The sequence below is a fragment of the Thermobia domestica genome, chromosome 18, assembly GCF_964235325.1.
Source record: "Thermobia domestica chromosome 18, izTheDome1.hap1.1, whole genome shotgun sequence".
Lineage (NCBI taxonomy): Eukaryota > Metazoa > Arthropoda > Insecta > Zygentoma > Lepismatidae > Thermobia > Thermobia domestica.
In genome coordinates this window covers 134,326,909-134,344,241 of record NC_137471.1, presented here as the reverse complement: position 1 = coordinate 134,344,241, position 17,333 = coordinate 134,326,909, and the positions used below count along the sequence as shown (strand labels likewise).

At 37.6% G+C, this 17,333-nt stretch overlaps 1 protein-coding gene across 2 annotated transcripts in view; it reads right to left on the bottom strand.

The window, feature by feature from the left end:
• LPCAT (lysophosphatidylcholine acyltransferase) overlaps positions 1-17,333 on the bottom strand; it is a 343,891-nt gene that overhangs the window by 325,718 nt on the left and 840 nt on the right. The window lies entirely within an intron of this gene.

The following is a 17,333-nucleotide window of genomic DNA, read 5'->3' as shown; positions in this document are numbered from 1 at the left end:
TAATTCATACCCATGGAAGAATTAGGAGGGGTGCTAGGGCCGCCAAAGTAAAGGTCTACGGTTTTCTTGAAATCCCTGCCCGTCCTGAAAAGGTTAAACAGTAAATCTACGTCCCATATAACCCGGGTACTGAAAACAGATACTACCCTTTTCCAACTTCACCCAATAAACCGATTATAGGGGTTCAATATTCAAATGCGAAGTGATCGATCTACCAATCTCTGATTATCAACTGTTCAGTGCCGCTTTTGCTCTACTAGAATCATTGTTGAAACTGACAGTTGCAGTGAATTCAGTTCCGTGCCATGGAAAATCAGCGCCCGGGGCGAGAATATACAACGGCGCCCCTACATATATTCCAGGTATTTTTTCCTCTCCCTTTTCCTTTTCTCTCCCGAATTTTTGGTCCCCTTCGGCGCCCAGGGCCATCGCCCCACTTGCCCCCTGTACGGAACGGTACTGAGTGAATTTCATTCACTTCCAGTTTTAGTAGAGTGGTACAGGCAGACAAGATAACTGGTCTTGGGATGCTAAAACCACATCGGAAAACATTAGGCTCTATCCTTTATTATAATTATTTCCTGATCGTATCAGTCGACAAACAGATAGACACAGCTGTTCTATTAGACTCCCTATACTTAGCTTATGCATAGCTTAGCTTGAAATTAAAAAAAAAAAAAAAATAGCCGGTACTGCATACCTTACACGAGTTTTCATCAGCCCGAATAACGAAATGAAATATTTCAGTTTTACACCATGCCGTGCAGACTAGAGAAGACGGTGATGATGAATGAAATGGAGGAATAGAGAAAGTGAGAGGAAACGAGAGAATCTCGAGAAAGCCCACGTACATGGTGCTTTTTCACTACAAAGTCAACTTGGCGCGAGCAGGGATCAAACCAGGGACCCTACGCACCAAGAGGTTAACGCTCTACCACTAAGCCACGCGGCCCGCATCAGCCCGAAGAAAGAGAGCATAATTCACACTAAGAAAAGCCATTTGAAATAATGCAATCAAAATTCCTGAAGTTAATGACGGTAGATAATGAACTTACTGTAGGACCGCACATAGTACGGATGTGTGCTTTCACTCGTATTACATGTGAACCATTGCATAAGAATTGTAGTGACGTTCCGTTAGCCACAGCATTCTGTTGGAAGTAGCCGAAATCGAGCATTGAACGGCCACCAGAAATATTTATGTCACTTATTTGGTATGATAGCTCGAAGACGGAACTCTATTCGAGGCTTTAATTTTTGAAAAATACACACATATATAGTAATATGGACGTCTAATTATGGGTTTTATTCGTACTTTATACAACAGGTTATTCATAAATAACTTTCGAGTTACATAATCTTATGACTACAAACAAAAATAAAGAAATACGTGAGCGTAGTGTAACGCCTTTTTCACATTGTGGCTACCCAAGAAACTTATCTTACAGCTCAATGTGTGTTTCGAATAGTATGAAATTAGTGATGAGCGCAAGAGTCTTGGTCTTGCAGTTTTTGCAAGAGTCTTGCATGCAAGACCAAGACCAAGACCAAGACCAGGAATCCCGATGCAAGGCCAAGACCAAGACCATACCTGCAAGACCAAGACCAAGACTCTTGCGCAAGAGTCTTGCACAAGTATGGTACTACTTGATTTTTTATAGAATGTAAAAAGGAAGGAGAAAAATCATTACATCTTTCACGTGAACTTCTTGGCTCCAGTAAAAATACCACCGGAGTGAATGTATTCCCAGTAGTTTATGCAATCCATGTGAGTCGATCTGCTCCTGTAACATATAGCTACAGTATGTCGTTTTTTTGAATCGATTGTTCACGAGACGACCGATAGCATAATTCTATGAATTGTTACAAGCTATAACTTCAGTGTCTGATTTACTTTGGTCATCATTTGATCATTCACGACGGCCCATGATTGGATTTTGGGAAATCATACGAAGAATAGTTGTGTCCATAAGAAGTGGATAAGCAAAAATAAACTAGAGCATGTTATGGACACGGTAGCTCAGTGGCAGAGCGTGCACCTCTGGTACATGGGCCCTGGTTCGATCGCAGCTTGCGCTATGTGAGCTTCTTTGGTGAACAAACACCCTGTGCGTGGGTTTTCCCGTTTCCTCGTACTTTCTTCATTCCACCATTTCTCATCATCACTGTTTCCCTTAGCCTCAGTGTAATAATCGTGGGACGTTAAAGTAATATTTCATTTCATTTCAAAACATATTAATGGTGTTCTTCCTCCAAAACTAAAGAAATGTAGTATTGAACATCGGCAATTCCGTACACCATAGATGACTACATGGGTATGGCATTGGCTCTGAGGTTCAAGCATCCGTTGGAAATTTTTAATGTGTACTTATAAAATTAATATTGAAATAACATTTTCACGACATTGACAAAAACTTAGTTTCTCATTCCACGAATTGTTCCATTATCTTTTACTTGCCTTAAAAATCGTTTCCCTTAGCCTAAAGGACAGAGTCGTGGGACGTCAAACTGAAATCCTTCATTTCATTCTTTCTTTTTTGCTTCCCGGTAATATTTCATATAGTGATGAGCAAATGCAAGACCAAGACCAAGACCGCATGTGCAAGACCAAGACCACCCGGGTCTTGGTCTTGGTCTTGCATTTGCTCATCACTATATGAAATATTACCGGGAAGCAAAAAAGAATGAAATGAAGGATTTCAGTTTGACGTCCCACGACTCTGTCCTTTAGGCTAAGGGAAACGATTTTTAAGGCAAGTAAAAGATAATGGAACAATTCGTGGAATGAGAAACTAAGGGGGAAAGGGGTACCCTAAGAAAATTCACGAACACAATGTTGTCCACTACAAACTTACTTGGCTAGCATCGAACCAAGGAACCCAAACACCAGAGGCAAGCGCACCTCCCCCACACCGGGAATCAAATCAGTAGGAAATGTGAAAACTCACTAAGTACAAGGCAAGGTGATTAATGGCAAACAAGGTTGTGGAAAACCCAGCTTTTTTTTTTTTTTTTTTTAATAGTCCAGTGGGTTTGTAATGGGTAAAATTGGATTTAATTACATTTTGTACGTACGTTTAAAGCCGTACTCCTACTTAAATTCCACTTAAGAGACCCCATCACGGCGAAATTAAAATACCGCCGTATTTTACAGTAATTATGTGATATCATCGAAAAGTGGAACAAGAGCTCGCTAGACAATACTATTTTACATGAGACACTTATCACGACTCTCTACCTACTTTCAATTTCCAGCCATTTAGAAAATCGGCATTTATTTTCGCGTTTATACGTAAATGACTACAAACGGGAAACTAAGTGACTCGTGAAAACTGTATCTAATGCAAAATAATATTGTCTAGAGCGCTCTTGTTCCACTTTTCGATTATCTTTCATTAATTTTTAGATATCACATAATTACTGTAAAATCAGCGGTATTTTAATTTCGTAGTGATTAGGCCTCTTAAGGCTTCATGTCCTATTCTACACTTTAAACTATGCAATCGTTGTTGCACAAACTGAATCCATGAAGCCCCATCAGTGTTTTCACGTTACAGCGTTGACACTTCCCCATTTCGATTTCTAGAAAGAAGGAAGTACACAATTTTCTTGAGTACCAAAGCGGTGAGTAATCCCTTATAATAAGATACAGAATAGGAAAAAGAATCACCTATACAATATTTGACAACTGGTGTGTGACGCAAAAGTTTATCTATTCTAAGAAAATAATTATAGACTTTTTATTACTAATTTGCCTCAGTTACTGTGCTCTATATACTCTTGTACAAATTTTATTCTGTCATTTTGTTGTATATACAGCATTTTCGTCGTACAGTTTGTTCTAAATATACACATTACTTAAACAAAGAAAGAAATCGTAACTGTTACAAGCACAGAAATGTACAATGTCAGGAAAGTAAATTTACACCTGCTCCTAGAGTCTGGCATTCCTGCGCTCCAGCCATGAAGAATGAGAATTAAATCAATCAAATGTTTAGTGGGGGGCAAGAAGAAAAGTCTAATCTGAATAAGACATTGCAGAGGGGCACAAGCTGTGAATACGAATAGTGCAGAGAGTAAATAAAGGACGACACCGAAAGAAAGCCAGAAACAGCTGCTAAACTGCGAAAAAAAAAAAAAAAAAAAGAGTAAAAATTGTCGAAATGGGAACATAAAATACAAATACGAACAAACACACCGACAACTAAACGTTTACCAAGAAATTGTTTTGGTGTAGTGGTTAAGGTGCTGCCTTACAAACGCAAAGGACGTCAGTTCGAATCCCGTGCAAGGAATTTTTTTAAAAAATTTTGTTAATAATGAATGCAGCTCATGAGAGATGATAAAAGAGAGCGTATTCAGACTTTCCTAGCAATCATTATTGATAAAGTTTAGTACTGATAATACTATTTGTCTTTGCGTATCGCTTTTATTATTGTCTTCATTTCGAAAAAGAAGAATACCCGAACTAATGCCACCAAAATTCCTATTATTTTGAATGTAAACGCCATGTAAATGAATTATTCTTAAATTAATTTTTAGAGCCTGAATAAAAAAAGAAAACTGTCACAAAATGTTTTCATGGCGCCATAAATGCCTTTATTTTCATTCTATCCTTCCCTCTTTAAAGAGTGTATATAACATCAAGATATGAAGATACTCCTTGTGAAGTGGGTGAAAATTATGTATCACGGCAGTAGGTTTTGTACTTCCCAAAATGTGTAATGCGGGGAGCTCTAATAACTACTAACAGAAAGAGTGGTATTCAATAATTAATTTTATTTTGTTTCCCAGTAATTGCAGGCAAATGTTCCAGAGGCGTCATTTGGGTAGGATAGTAGGGTGTAATTCCCCCTCCCTTGAGTGTGATAAACACAACGTTTGACCAAAATTTATAGTAAAATACTGATATCAAAAGTGAAACTAGTATGTCGGCGGAGAATTCCCCCAAAACAAAATCTAAAACGACGCTGCTTTTAGCAACAAGTCTATAATGTTAATAGCACAATGCTAGAGAGCTTACATTTGGTTTCAAGAGTCACGCAATGTTTGATCCTAAGCTATATGCGTTCATAATGGACGACACAGAGAAAGAGAGATAGATTTAAATATGGAGACAGAGGGAAATGATCTACATGTGCAAGTTTAGAAGTGGAGAAAAATGATCGGACAGCATCCATATCATGACGAAATTTGTGATTCTTGTGAACAGAAGGAAAGGTTCCGAACTGCAAGGATTATAGGAGTCAGTTGTCGAATTAAGGTGGAGAACTCTCTAGAGCATCAGATGATTACGAAGGGAGAGAAAGGTCTTAAGATCTGCGGAATTAACGATTTCTGGATTTAAGCTTTACCTTCATATAACAAAAATAGTAAGGAATAGCAAGCATGGATTCAGCGTTCAAGGAACAGGTTCTACTTTTGATCTTATTAATCTATTGCAACCAGTTTATAGATACACTATTTGAAGTTCGAGTATTGAATTTCCATACAGGGATGCACCGATACCAGATACCGATACTTTTGGACATATTTCTTATATATTATGAGGAATTTTTAGAATAATAAAATTATCAACATTGTAATACGGTACATTAGATATAAGGCCAAAACTTGACATACAAAGACAAAAAGCAGCATTTCATATTAGGTGCCACACAAAAAATATACATTTCCTCTAAATTTAATCCAGCTCTCACAAAATGTACTAAAAAGCAGCAAATACTTATATAGTATAAACTTAGTTCTAAAAGTCAGTGATTGATACTTGAGTGATAATGTACTTTGAACGTTACATTGCACTTACTAGTCTCTATTACATACATACAGTGGCGGCGACTGGACGTTAAAAGTGGGGAGGGAGCAAAATATTATCTGAGTATTTGTATATCAATGTTAGCTTTCCTGATTGTTCCTAACACTTTGTTTGACGAAAGGTTGTATAATTAATAGGATAAAATATTTTCAGTTAAAATACCATATATCGTATTTCATACTTTATTAAGTAAATTGACAAGAGCAACGCAAATAGGCACTAGCCCTTTGTACTCGTAAACAACGAAGACCTAAGAAGAAGAGATTTGATTCCCTACTCATGAACATCTTAAAATTCTGTCTGGAAAATTGTGATTTGGCCAGTGGCCAGTTAGTCAGTAGCCACTGGTCACTATTTGGTACCAAATATTCGCAATCCTCTTAGGTATTGATCAATAATATCATCTCTTGAGTTACCGTTGCAAAGATTTTGGCCAAATAAGTTCCGAATTCAGGAGATTTAAGAAGTCATATCTTGGGAATTGTAAGTCAGAGAGATATTGATGTTGATCAATATTTAAGAGGATGGTGAACATTTTGGTACTAGATAGTAAATGGTGGCACTAGTCAACTGGCCACCGTTCCCCATATATTGGCCAAAAATGTTCCGATTCCGAGAGATTTAAGAAGCCACATTTCGGGAACCGTAAGCCATATAGAGATGATATTAGTGTTGATCATTATTTAAGAGGATGGTGAACATTTTGTTAAATAGTAACCGGTAGTCACTGGCTGCATTTTCATTTTCAATATATATACGGTGATAAAAAGTGACATCTCAATATAACCCATTCAACAGATTTCTTAATACGCAAGTTCCAAATATGTAAATGTATTATCTATTCATGTAATCAAATACATTTAATATAAAATTTCATATAAATTTCGAAAAAAAATAATTCTTTTTAATTTCGTTCTGGCAATGCTCTTTGAGCATTCTCAACTGTTTTTTCCTTGTTTTCTGTTCAAAGAAAAAAAGCCAGCAAAAAGGACATTGCTGTGTCTCCTAGTTTTTTTTTTTTTTTAAACTCCTTTCACCAAAAATTTGTAACTGCATTTGTACTGTAAATATCATAAATCCTGTAGGCAAAACAACCAAAAAGGTATAAGCTGATTCTTAAAAGAGTTTAGGAACTGTCGACTTTTGTGCAATTAAAGAATAACTTGTGAAGAACTTTTCTTGTTCTGCGAAATGTTCTGTGCGAAAGTGGCTAACATATCGAGCCCTTACTACGCTGGAATTACTGCGCTCCAAAAGGTTAAATTTCCGTCGCAATTCCTGAAGCTTTCTTAACTCCACGATAACACAAATAACCAATACATAATCACGCTACGGCAAATATTATATTGCACCATTTTTTTTCTATGAACCAGTAATACGTACAAATGAAAGTAGATACATTAAGGGGTCACTTCAAAAAAGTGGGGGGTAACTGCCTCCTCCCACCCTCCTTGCATACATATAATGCAAACTGATACTACCGTTACAAATTTTTAATGTTTAAAGCATTATGCGTCGTGGACAGGTGGTGCTGTGTATACCATAATAAATAATAACACTGTCAAAGCGAATTTACTCGAGCGTTAAACTTCCAAAACTTTTTTTTACTTTATCCCTTATATGGATTTTATCCAAAAGAAAAAGAAGTAGGTATTTTTGGCTGGGCAAAATTCTAACACTGGCGAAAAAGGAGTCACTTCTGGTGCAAGAGTTCGGCTAGTTCGATCCTTGGACATATAAGTTTGTGGTGAACACACTGTTTCTAGGTATTCTCGTATATCCCTACCAATTCTTGTATAACCATTTAATTAACCATACGACCTCCGTGCTGGGAAGGTTCTAGAACACAGATCCCCCTTTATAAAACTAATAAAATATATTTTACGTACCTTGTTTTGGTTCCTCTTTGTACCTTATTCTTTTCTTCCAATTTTTGGACTTTTTAATCATTGCAACATATTATTACCGAAACTAAGAACGCTGAACTTTATCCTTAGAACAGCTCATTATCAAGTTTGTTTACTTAAGAGTCTTCATCCCGGCGAAATTAAAATACCGCTAATTTTACATTAATTATGTAATATATTCAAATAGATAAAAGATAATCGAAATGTGAAACAAGAGCGCCCTAGACAATACCATTTTACATGAGAAACTGTTATCACGACTCACTTATCTGCGTTCGATTTAGAGCCATTTTGAAAATCGGCATTTATTTTCGCGTTTCTAAACACCTGAAAACATAAAACCACTAGGTGGCTTGGGATAACGGTACCTCACGCAAAATAATATTGTCTAGGGCGCTCTTGTTCCACATTTTAATTATCCTTTATATATTTGAAGATATCATATAATTACTGTAAAATTAGCGGTATTTTAATTTCGCCGGGATGAAGACTCTTAACCACACTATGTAGATCTCTTGATTTATACATAAAGTATTACTTTTTGCTATATCTTTGACATTTTATTTTAGTTTGCTTCGTCTTCGGAGTCGATGTTGAATTGTTCATTGACGCCAAACACGGTATATTATTGCATTGTGTGAACGTGTCGGAATATTTATACATTGCAATCTATTGCTTTATACATCGTGTGTACTGTGTGCATTTTATAGTTTCTCTTAGTGTTCAATTTCTTGAGCCTAATGTGTTTGTATGTATGTTCGGGTTTTGGTGGTTTACATTTCCTTTTCTTTTCCGTGACAGAGTGTTCTTTGAAGTTCATTTGTTCCCAATGGAGATATTGTTTTGCACTATCTATGTTACTGATGTTCGTGGTTACTTTTGCTTTTCAGAGTAAGTTAGGTGAATTACGGCAAAATAAATTATCTGAAATTATTAATTAACCAAAATTCCAGTTGCAATGAAGGATTTCTCCAAATAACGCAATTCTAAAACAATATACGTCGGGGGTTGGGGCCTCTGACCCACTTAATAGTTTCATATAGTTTATTTCGTCGTAATTCAACTAACTTGGCCTCTGGTGGTGGACCTGTGTTCTATAACTTTGCCGTTTGTATGGATTCCAACTGTAGGTCTGCGTTCCATATAGCCTCGATTCTAACGCTATACGAACGGTTTTGAAAAGGGATGCTAAACCACAACCAACCGATATTTATCATTCGTTAGTGCACAAGGCATAAGCGTCGAACGTAAAATTGAAAAGAAAAAAACACGAATAATTATAACTTTACCTTATTCACTCTTTGACACATGATAGATAGCCGTACTATATTTGACGAGTAAATGAAAGTGACGTACCTGACACATTGTAACGCCCCCACGCGAACAAAAAGTACTGTAAATAAGAATGATTCATTGAAGAATTGTCCTTCCCCTCCACCACCGGATACACTTTTTTTTTTTTTATTCTTCCTTTGATGTGTACACAACACGCCTCTTTTATCACGCAAACAGCGAAGAAAAAATGTGATTTAACTGCCCGATATAGTGGATGCGTACACGCCTATGAACGATCTTCAGAACCGTAAATATACAAATGAAATGAAATCTATAACGTTTACGTACCACGGTTACGCTGGCTAGGCTAAAGGAGACTGATGATCAAAATGAATGAAATGGTGGAATAAAGAAAGCGCACAAAGCTCACCTGGTGCTATTTGGGATAGAACCAAGGACCCCATGCACCAGAGGTGAAAGCCCCACCCCTTAGCCACTGATGCCCCCCCTCCCTCAGAAATATATAATGAAAATACAGTGAATACCCCTTAAGGAGAGCACCTAATATTTTTAACTAAAACACAGTTGCCTAAAGGTGGTATTCACTAAAAATTTCAAAGTGTGAAACTCAAAAAAGGCATAGATTTTATTACAAAGCACATCATGCTTACTGTTACCTTCATTCACAATTGAAACTAGTTTACCGTGCACTACTAAACGCACTATCTGCATTAAGAAAAAGATCAAACTGTAAGCACAACTAGGATAACTTCTTAACATAATTTCTTCGTAATGTAAGCTCTTGAGAGAATACTGGATAATATAGATTCACAAACACGAAGTAACTGAGCCGAAGGCCCCTGGGCACAGCCATGACTTAAGACGATCTTACCCCCAGGGGGTGAAAGTAGTACCATTGTAGTTTCTTAATCTATAGCAGAGCCGGCCATAGGCGATTTGCCGCCTCGTGCAATGCTTTCATTTGCCCCAGTCCTTTCTCCAGAAAGACCAAACCTAAAAAACCACGACTTCAAATATACTGTCCGACCCCATCATGAACAAGAAGGGAAGGAAAGCGCACTCGCACTCAAACTTAAACACCACAAATACAGTCTCTCTCTCTCTCTCTTTTTTTTTTTTAATAATAATAATCCATTACGTTAGTGAAAGATAAAGCAAAGAAACCTGCAGACTAAAGATGTTAATACTTTTTATAGAATTCAATATCGAGCTTCATCTTTATATACCAGTTAGAAATTCCAGAGTAACTAGCTCTTATCTTTATTTCTCGATTTTCCTCCTACATCTGCGATTTCTTTTTTAAAAACTGTTCACCTTCAATTATAAGCATTAGGATTTAGATTTCTGGGCTTTCGACATCTAATGCCATTTAGCCCGTCACGTTTGAGGGATTACGTCCTTCTGCGAGCATAATATCCGGGGAAAAGGAAGGAAGAAATGATTGGGGAAGGAAGCGGCCTAGTACCTATAAGTTAGGTACCATGCCGGCATTTGCCTGGTGTGAATGAGGAAAATCTCATTCAGGTCAGCTGGCCTGAAAAAGCGCATTACACTGCTTGGGCCGAGTGCCCCATCGGGAATCGAACCCACGACCGCTCGCATCGAAGGCAACAGCATTAGCGATTATGCTACGCGGGGCTACTCTTCAATGATAAAGAACTTGTTTGTGACAAAGACTAGTTTTCATATCAAAACTGTGATATTTAATTAATGGGAACAGGTGTTCACTACTGTTCGAGAATTGAGTTCTTGAATTTGACAAAAACCAAGCAACTTATGCTGGGATTTCTTTGACTATTCGCTTTACCACTGTCCATGTAATCTTAAACTAATGCAACCGAAACATAACTTATAAATTTAGAATTCAAATAAGTAAGCTTAGTAAATTTAACTACCATCATCACTGCAACTAGAAATAATTATCTTAAATAGTATAGTTATGACAGAGCTTGCGCCCAATGCAAAAGCACGTGTTGCACATATGGCAGAGCTGGCCCTGAACTACAGTAAGTAGCACAGTACTACGAAAATATTGGTAACCGATAAAGAGCACGTTCGGACATACTGCATTCGGACATTCGAGAAATCCTTTAGTTCAGGAAAGCGGGACTTCCTCCCTGCACGCCCGTGAAATAATCACTTACTGGATAATTGTTTTTAAGCTTTTCAAAAAATTCTAAAACTCAGAATGCTCCGCAAACCATACCACAATTAAAGGGTCACGTAAAATGAAGAAAAGTTAAGGCCTCAGAAAAAGACCGTTGATCTTACTTATTAGATTGTACCCATAGACGGGTTTCATGGCGCAGATTACCCTCACGAGAATATTTAGGGGCACAATTTCTCATTCAAGATGTGTAAAATCGAACTGAAAATAGTAAATCGGAGTGAGTTGCGCCTTTGCCCATGGAGGAGGATGGGCACCCAAATGTAAACCAATTTTCTACGGAGTAACAGAATTGCATTATTCCATCGCTGACACACTTTGTACTCATTTACCGATCCACTCCTTACCTCAGGTCAACAATACTTATTCTGCTTGTCAACACAAGAAGTGTCTCTTCTGACAAAATAAAAATACACGTTTTTTGCGAAGGCAGAAAAATAACATTAAAAAAAATTGCCAGAAGAAGAGTGCGTACTATACCATTTTAGGAGAGCATACTTCCATTCACTAAACATCGACATCACTCGGCAGGAAATGCACTCCTATTGCTTATAAAGTGCACTCCTATTCCTTATAAGGGAAGATTTACATTAATGGTTCTTGACTGACTGCAGGAGGGCTGAGTATAAATACAGTATGCACATATATCGCATAAGAACTACAGTGCATAAAACATGAACCAAGTCGAAAACAAACCAACTTCTGCTACGTTACCCTTAAAATACACGAATGACACCTAACAGATTCAGAACAGAAGCGCAGCAGGTGCGTCAGTAACGGTGGGAGAAAAAAAGCATTCGAAAAAACACTTCAAATGGCATAAAAACACACGCCCTGCGTAAGACACAACTTTGCGACATTTCTGTGTTCATTTGTACACTGCCTTTACAGAACGATTCACTTCATGCCTTCCTTATAGAGACGTAGTAAAGAATACACTTTGTATTCCGTATTTCTATATCGCATACATATGCACATCTATCTGAGGTACGATCTCAATACATTTTGTATACATATACAATTTTATTGTGAAATCAACTAACCTATTTCTTCCGTAAATTTTACCAATTTATGCCCCCTAAACTGGGAAGGCATCAAAAGGCGTATCTAATACATCGCTCTTGATTCCCATAACAATCGATTACGACAACGGATGTTGATTTAAAGTGCTGTTCAACCAGAAAGATTTCAATCGCTTGAAGAACTACCTTGAAAACTATATGAAATCAGACAAAAGAAAGAGAAACTCCTTTAGTGCCCTACAATAGTACAGTCCTTAAGGGTGCAGACTACTATATTTTTCAAAAGCTAACAATTTTTCTTTTGCCCGTTTTTCGTAAGTGCAAAGAGGTAGTGAAATGTAACTTACCACAATAATAGATAATGTTGTTTTACACCTGAAAATACGAATCGGAAGAATTTGTTGCCATCCATAGAAATTATAGTGATCAGAATTTGAATTACCCAAAAATCTAAGTTATGGCAGCGACTAGAAAAATGAACCCAACGGCAATTAATGACTTATCATGCTGTCTGTGTTCCTTGTTAATTACTTTTTAAATAATAAATGTATTTAATTTGTAATGAAGAGTACAAAATAAATAGTTTTTAATAAACCCTAGAATTAAAATACAAATATTATTTAAAAAGTAATTAACAAGGAACACAGGCAGCATGATAAGCCATCAATTGCCGTTGAGTTCATTTTTCTAGTCGCTGCCATAACCTAGATTTTTGGGTAATTCAAATTCTGGTCATACTCTAATTCCTATGGATGGCAACATTGAAAATTCTTCCCATTCGTATTTTCGGGAGTAGAACAACATTATCTATTATTGTGGTAAGTTACATTTCACTACCTCTTTTCACTTACGAAAAACGGGCAAAAGAAAAATTGTTAGCTTTTGAAAAATATTTAGTAGTCTGCCCCCTTAATCTAAAAGGAATGGATGAATTAAAGAATTTACGCAATGGAAACGATCGAACAGTGAATCAAAACGGAAGAATCGCGAAGAATCCACGATTACGACGTCACTCACTACAAGCTTACACACGTTCTGATGTAAGCAAGGAGTCTCTATGACGAACCAAGCTCGCTATCACTACACAATTGCGACCCATCCCTCTGTACTAAACCTAACCCAATTTATTACATTGAATCATGTAATGTTATGACAAAATATATACACATATAAAACACTCCGGAAATCTATCCGAAGAAATATTTAAGTTTTACGTCCCACGTTATGCCGGCTAGGCTAAAGGAGACTGTGATAAATTATTATTAAAACTGTGGAATGAAGAAAGTGGAAGGAAACGGGAGAACCCATTCACATGGTTGCTTGTCCACCACAAAACTCACCTGGGATCGAGCCAAGGACCCAATGCACCAGAGGTGAACGCTCTACCACTGAGGCACCGTGGCCCCAACTCACCTCGAAGAGTAAACTACTTTACATAGTTTTCTTTATAAGAATTTGATTACGTCACATCAGAACGTACTTAATGAATTACTTATTTATAAAATATGGATATAATCGTTTGTCATAGTTGAGAAAATTATCCGAAAAAAATCCCCAAAGCAAATTAGCTGTTGCAGAGATTCCCATGAGAAATCACTTAACGCCACTAAGCACTTATGCATGAAATACGAACAAAATCCCATGAATAGTTCTTGGGAAAACCGACCCAAAAACTCAAATCTAAAATAATAATATTAAAAAAACTACTCATCCCTAACAAAAAAAAAAACTTATGTAAAATTATCAACGAAACCTTCATATACCCTATATAAAATATAAACAAAATCGTCTAAAGACAAAACCCACCCTCAAGAACTTCTATTTCCATTTTTTAAAATTTTAAATTAGAAATTTCTTACACCACATTGTAGGGTTTTAATAGAAATTTAAGAAATACGAACAAATATGCGTAGTTTCCGAAAAGAACTCGACCTCAAGAATAAACCATCCCTTCTGGATAATGTATATAGCATAAAATATACGGTAACTAGCTCTTCTTTGTCTGTGCGTATTATTTCCTTAGGAAAGTGTCAGGAACTGAAAATGCCGAAATTATAGATCTAAAAATTCCAAATAATACGAACAATAAAGTTAAATATTATATTATATGCGCGCCGCGGTGGCTCAACGATAGAACGTTCACCTCTGGTGCATGGGGTCCTTGGTTCGATCCCGGCTCGCGGCAAGTGAGCTCCGTGGTGGAAAGCACCATGTGAGTGGGATCTCCCGTTTCCTCCCACTTTCTTCATTCCACCATTTCCTTCATTTCTCATCATGACCATCTATTTTAGCCTAGCCAACATAAACGTGGGACGTAAAACTTAGGACTTGTACACTTTCATTTATATTACATGCATTATTATATGTGTGTGTACAAGTGGCAGAGCGCTCACTTCTAGCGTATGTGGTCCATGGTTCGACTTCAGTTCACTTCAAATAAGGTTGTAGTGGACAAACACCGTGAGGATGGGTTTTCTCGGGGTTCTCCCATTCCTTCCCATTTCCGTCATTCTACCACTATCACAATTTCGCGTTGCAATTAGCTTCGTTGCATAATCGCGGGGCGTTAAGTGTACAAGCATTAACTACCTCACCTAAACTTTCTTTGGTAAAAATTTTTTGTTGTGTGGTTAAAGTTTATCATCCCTTTTCAGCATCGAGGCTATTTGAGACTTGGATTTACAGTTAAAGATAGAAACCGAAAAAAACTAAGCCGGTGAACAGTATTACACGTGCACATACATCGGGACACACAGGCATGCAAGCTTCCTCATGGATGTGTAGATAGTGTACACGCCTGTGGTGTGGGAGACAGGAATTCGATACCCGGCAAGATTTCAATTGATTCAGATCACACATTAAGCTGCAGTTCAGTCTCATATAGACCCTTTGATGTAAGACACGTTAAATTTAATCTAATCCAATTAAATCAGACACATGAAAAATCATTTTTCCATTACATAGGAGCAATGTAACGTACAAATCCGCCGATAAAATCTGTTTTATTTTTCAGTCACTTTACTTTTATCTTACCTATCGCCGCCCATTCATTGCTTAGTGGTATCGAAGTATACTGTTCCTTTACGCGCCAGGCTGACAGGACCTGACGAGAAATTCGAACTAAAGTCTTTCCAGCCTTAGAACAAAGTAGGCGTAAACAAAGCGAAATGAATAACTCCGCGGCTCACACGTGCTTCGGCAGCGAGAGAGACGTGAACAGCAAGATCGTCTGCTTACTTACTGTCGTCGCATAATTTCCAGACTATGAGGCTACAGTTTGTCGGTAAATAATTAACGGACTGACTGACTACTGCTATGTTGGAGATATACATTTTCTTAAATCCTTATATAAACGAGATTGTCCCTATTCCTGTTGTCCTCTTTTGTGTTTTATAACACAAGACATCGTCACCATGAAACTCTGCATTCTACTATAATTTTAAATGAGTGGGGGAAGGCGCGTGAACGCATACGCATGCGCAGTAAATACTATATGTCCAGAATTGGGTGAGGTTGAAATAAAGCTACATCTGTTTGTAAATATTATATATATTGCGCTTATTATCACAAAATGTAGGATAAATTCAGATATTTTTATTTGAAATTATTATTTTAGTAGGGATTATATTGCGGTAGGATACTAGTGTACTGAGACCAACAACCAATCACTGGCCATCGACAAACTAGTAGTCAGATGGGTTTGTTTACATCTACTTTTTTCTAAGGCTGGAAAGGGAATACACGAGATCGCACTAAGGATCAAACCGAGGTTTACCCTGTCAAAGATACCCATGCTAACCATAAACTGGAACGACAGAAATTAAAATGAAATCCTTCTGGTTTATGACCTACGCTTATGCCGGCTAAGCTAAAGGATACGGTGATGATGGGAAACGAGTAAAATGCTGAAATGAATAGATGGTGATGACGAGAAATGAGTATAATGTTGGAATGAATAAAGTAGGATGAAACGGAAGAATCGCAGAAAACCCACACACACGGTATTTGTCCACAAGAAAGTCCACGTGGCGTCAGCGGGGATCGAACCAAGGATCCTATGCACCAGAGGTGAAGGCTCTACTACTGACGCACCGCGGGCCCCGTTCGAACTATTGATAGTAAGAAAATCACACCTATGATATTTCATGGCTCTGACCTGTACACCTGAACAAAATAATAGAAGCCAGCTGATATTTAGTATATCCCTCAATCTTGCACATATAAGATCTCCAGTGTTATCTCCAGATTATTTACTTTACAAAATATAGCTAAGCGAGTGAAGGGGGGGGGGGTTAGAAGCCTAGCAGGGTCCATTTTCCTACCTTTATCACAATTTATACAAAAACAAGGCACGCGGTTCTGGAGCCATGAAACGGTTTGGGCAGATACTAATGCCACCCCAAGGGCGCATATTCCTCTGTAAATTTGGAGGGGGATTCAGATGAAGAATATATATAAGGACTTTAAGACATTGCATTCAAATTATGCAAAATATTGTATATTCAGAAATACAATACGAGGTACCAAATGACCTCTGGGTGGCCCGGGGCCCCTCGCCCCCCAAGATCGACGCCCTTGCCTGGGGCCCAGTCCAGAGGCACTTCCTACATGAAGTGAGCGTTCAATTACGAACCCGTTATTTCAATTGGTGACACACACGTATACAAAATACAATAAGCAACAAATCGTAGCATACGTTCTGAAATGTATATTAGTCGAATGGGCATCTTTCATATGATACACGAGACATGTTCTGTTGTTAAGATTCAAACTTAAGCCTTAAGAATATCATGTCTTTTTTTGTGTGTGCGTGTGACAGATTTAAACGAAGAATTATACTCAATAACTTTTGACAAAATGGCTTCAAACTTCTCATACACATCTCGACCCTACTATACAATACCTTTTTAAAGTAATGCGAAGTTCGAGCGTACACTGTAAAGTGCATTCTTTCATTCCACGGTTAGAAATAATTGGAATGATTGGATTAAGTTTTAACGTCCCATTCAGCGCGGACGCTACATGAATAATGCACCTGCAGCTTAAAGTAGGTTCAGAACCACATGAACTACCACGAATCGAACCCGGTCTTCCACCACAGGGGCACTTATCAACTCCATATGTTG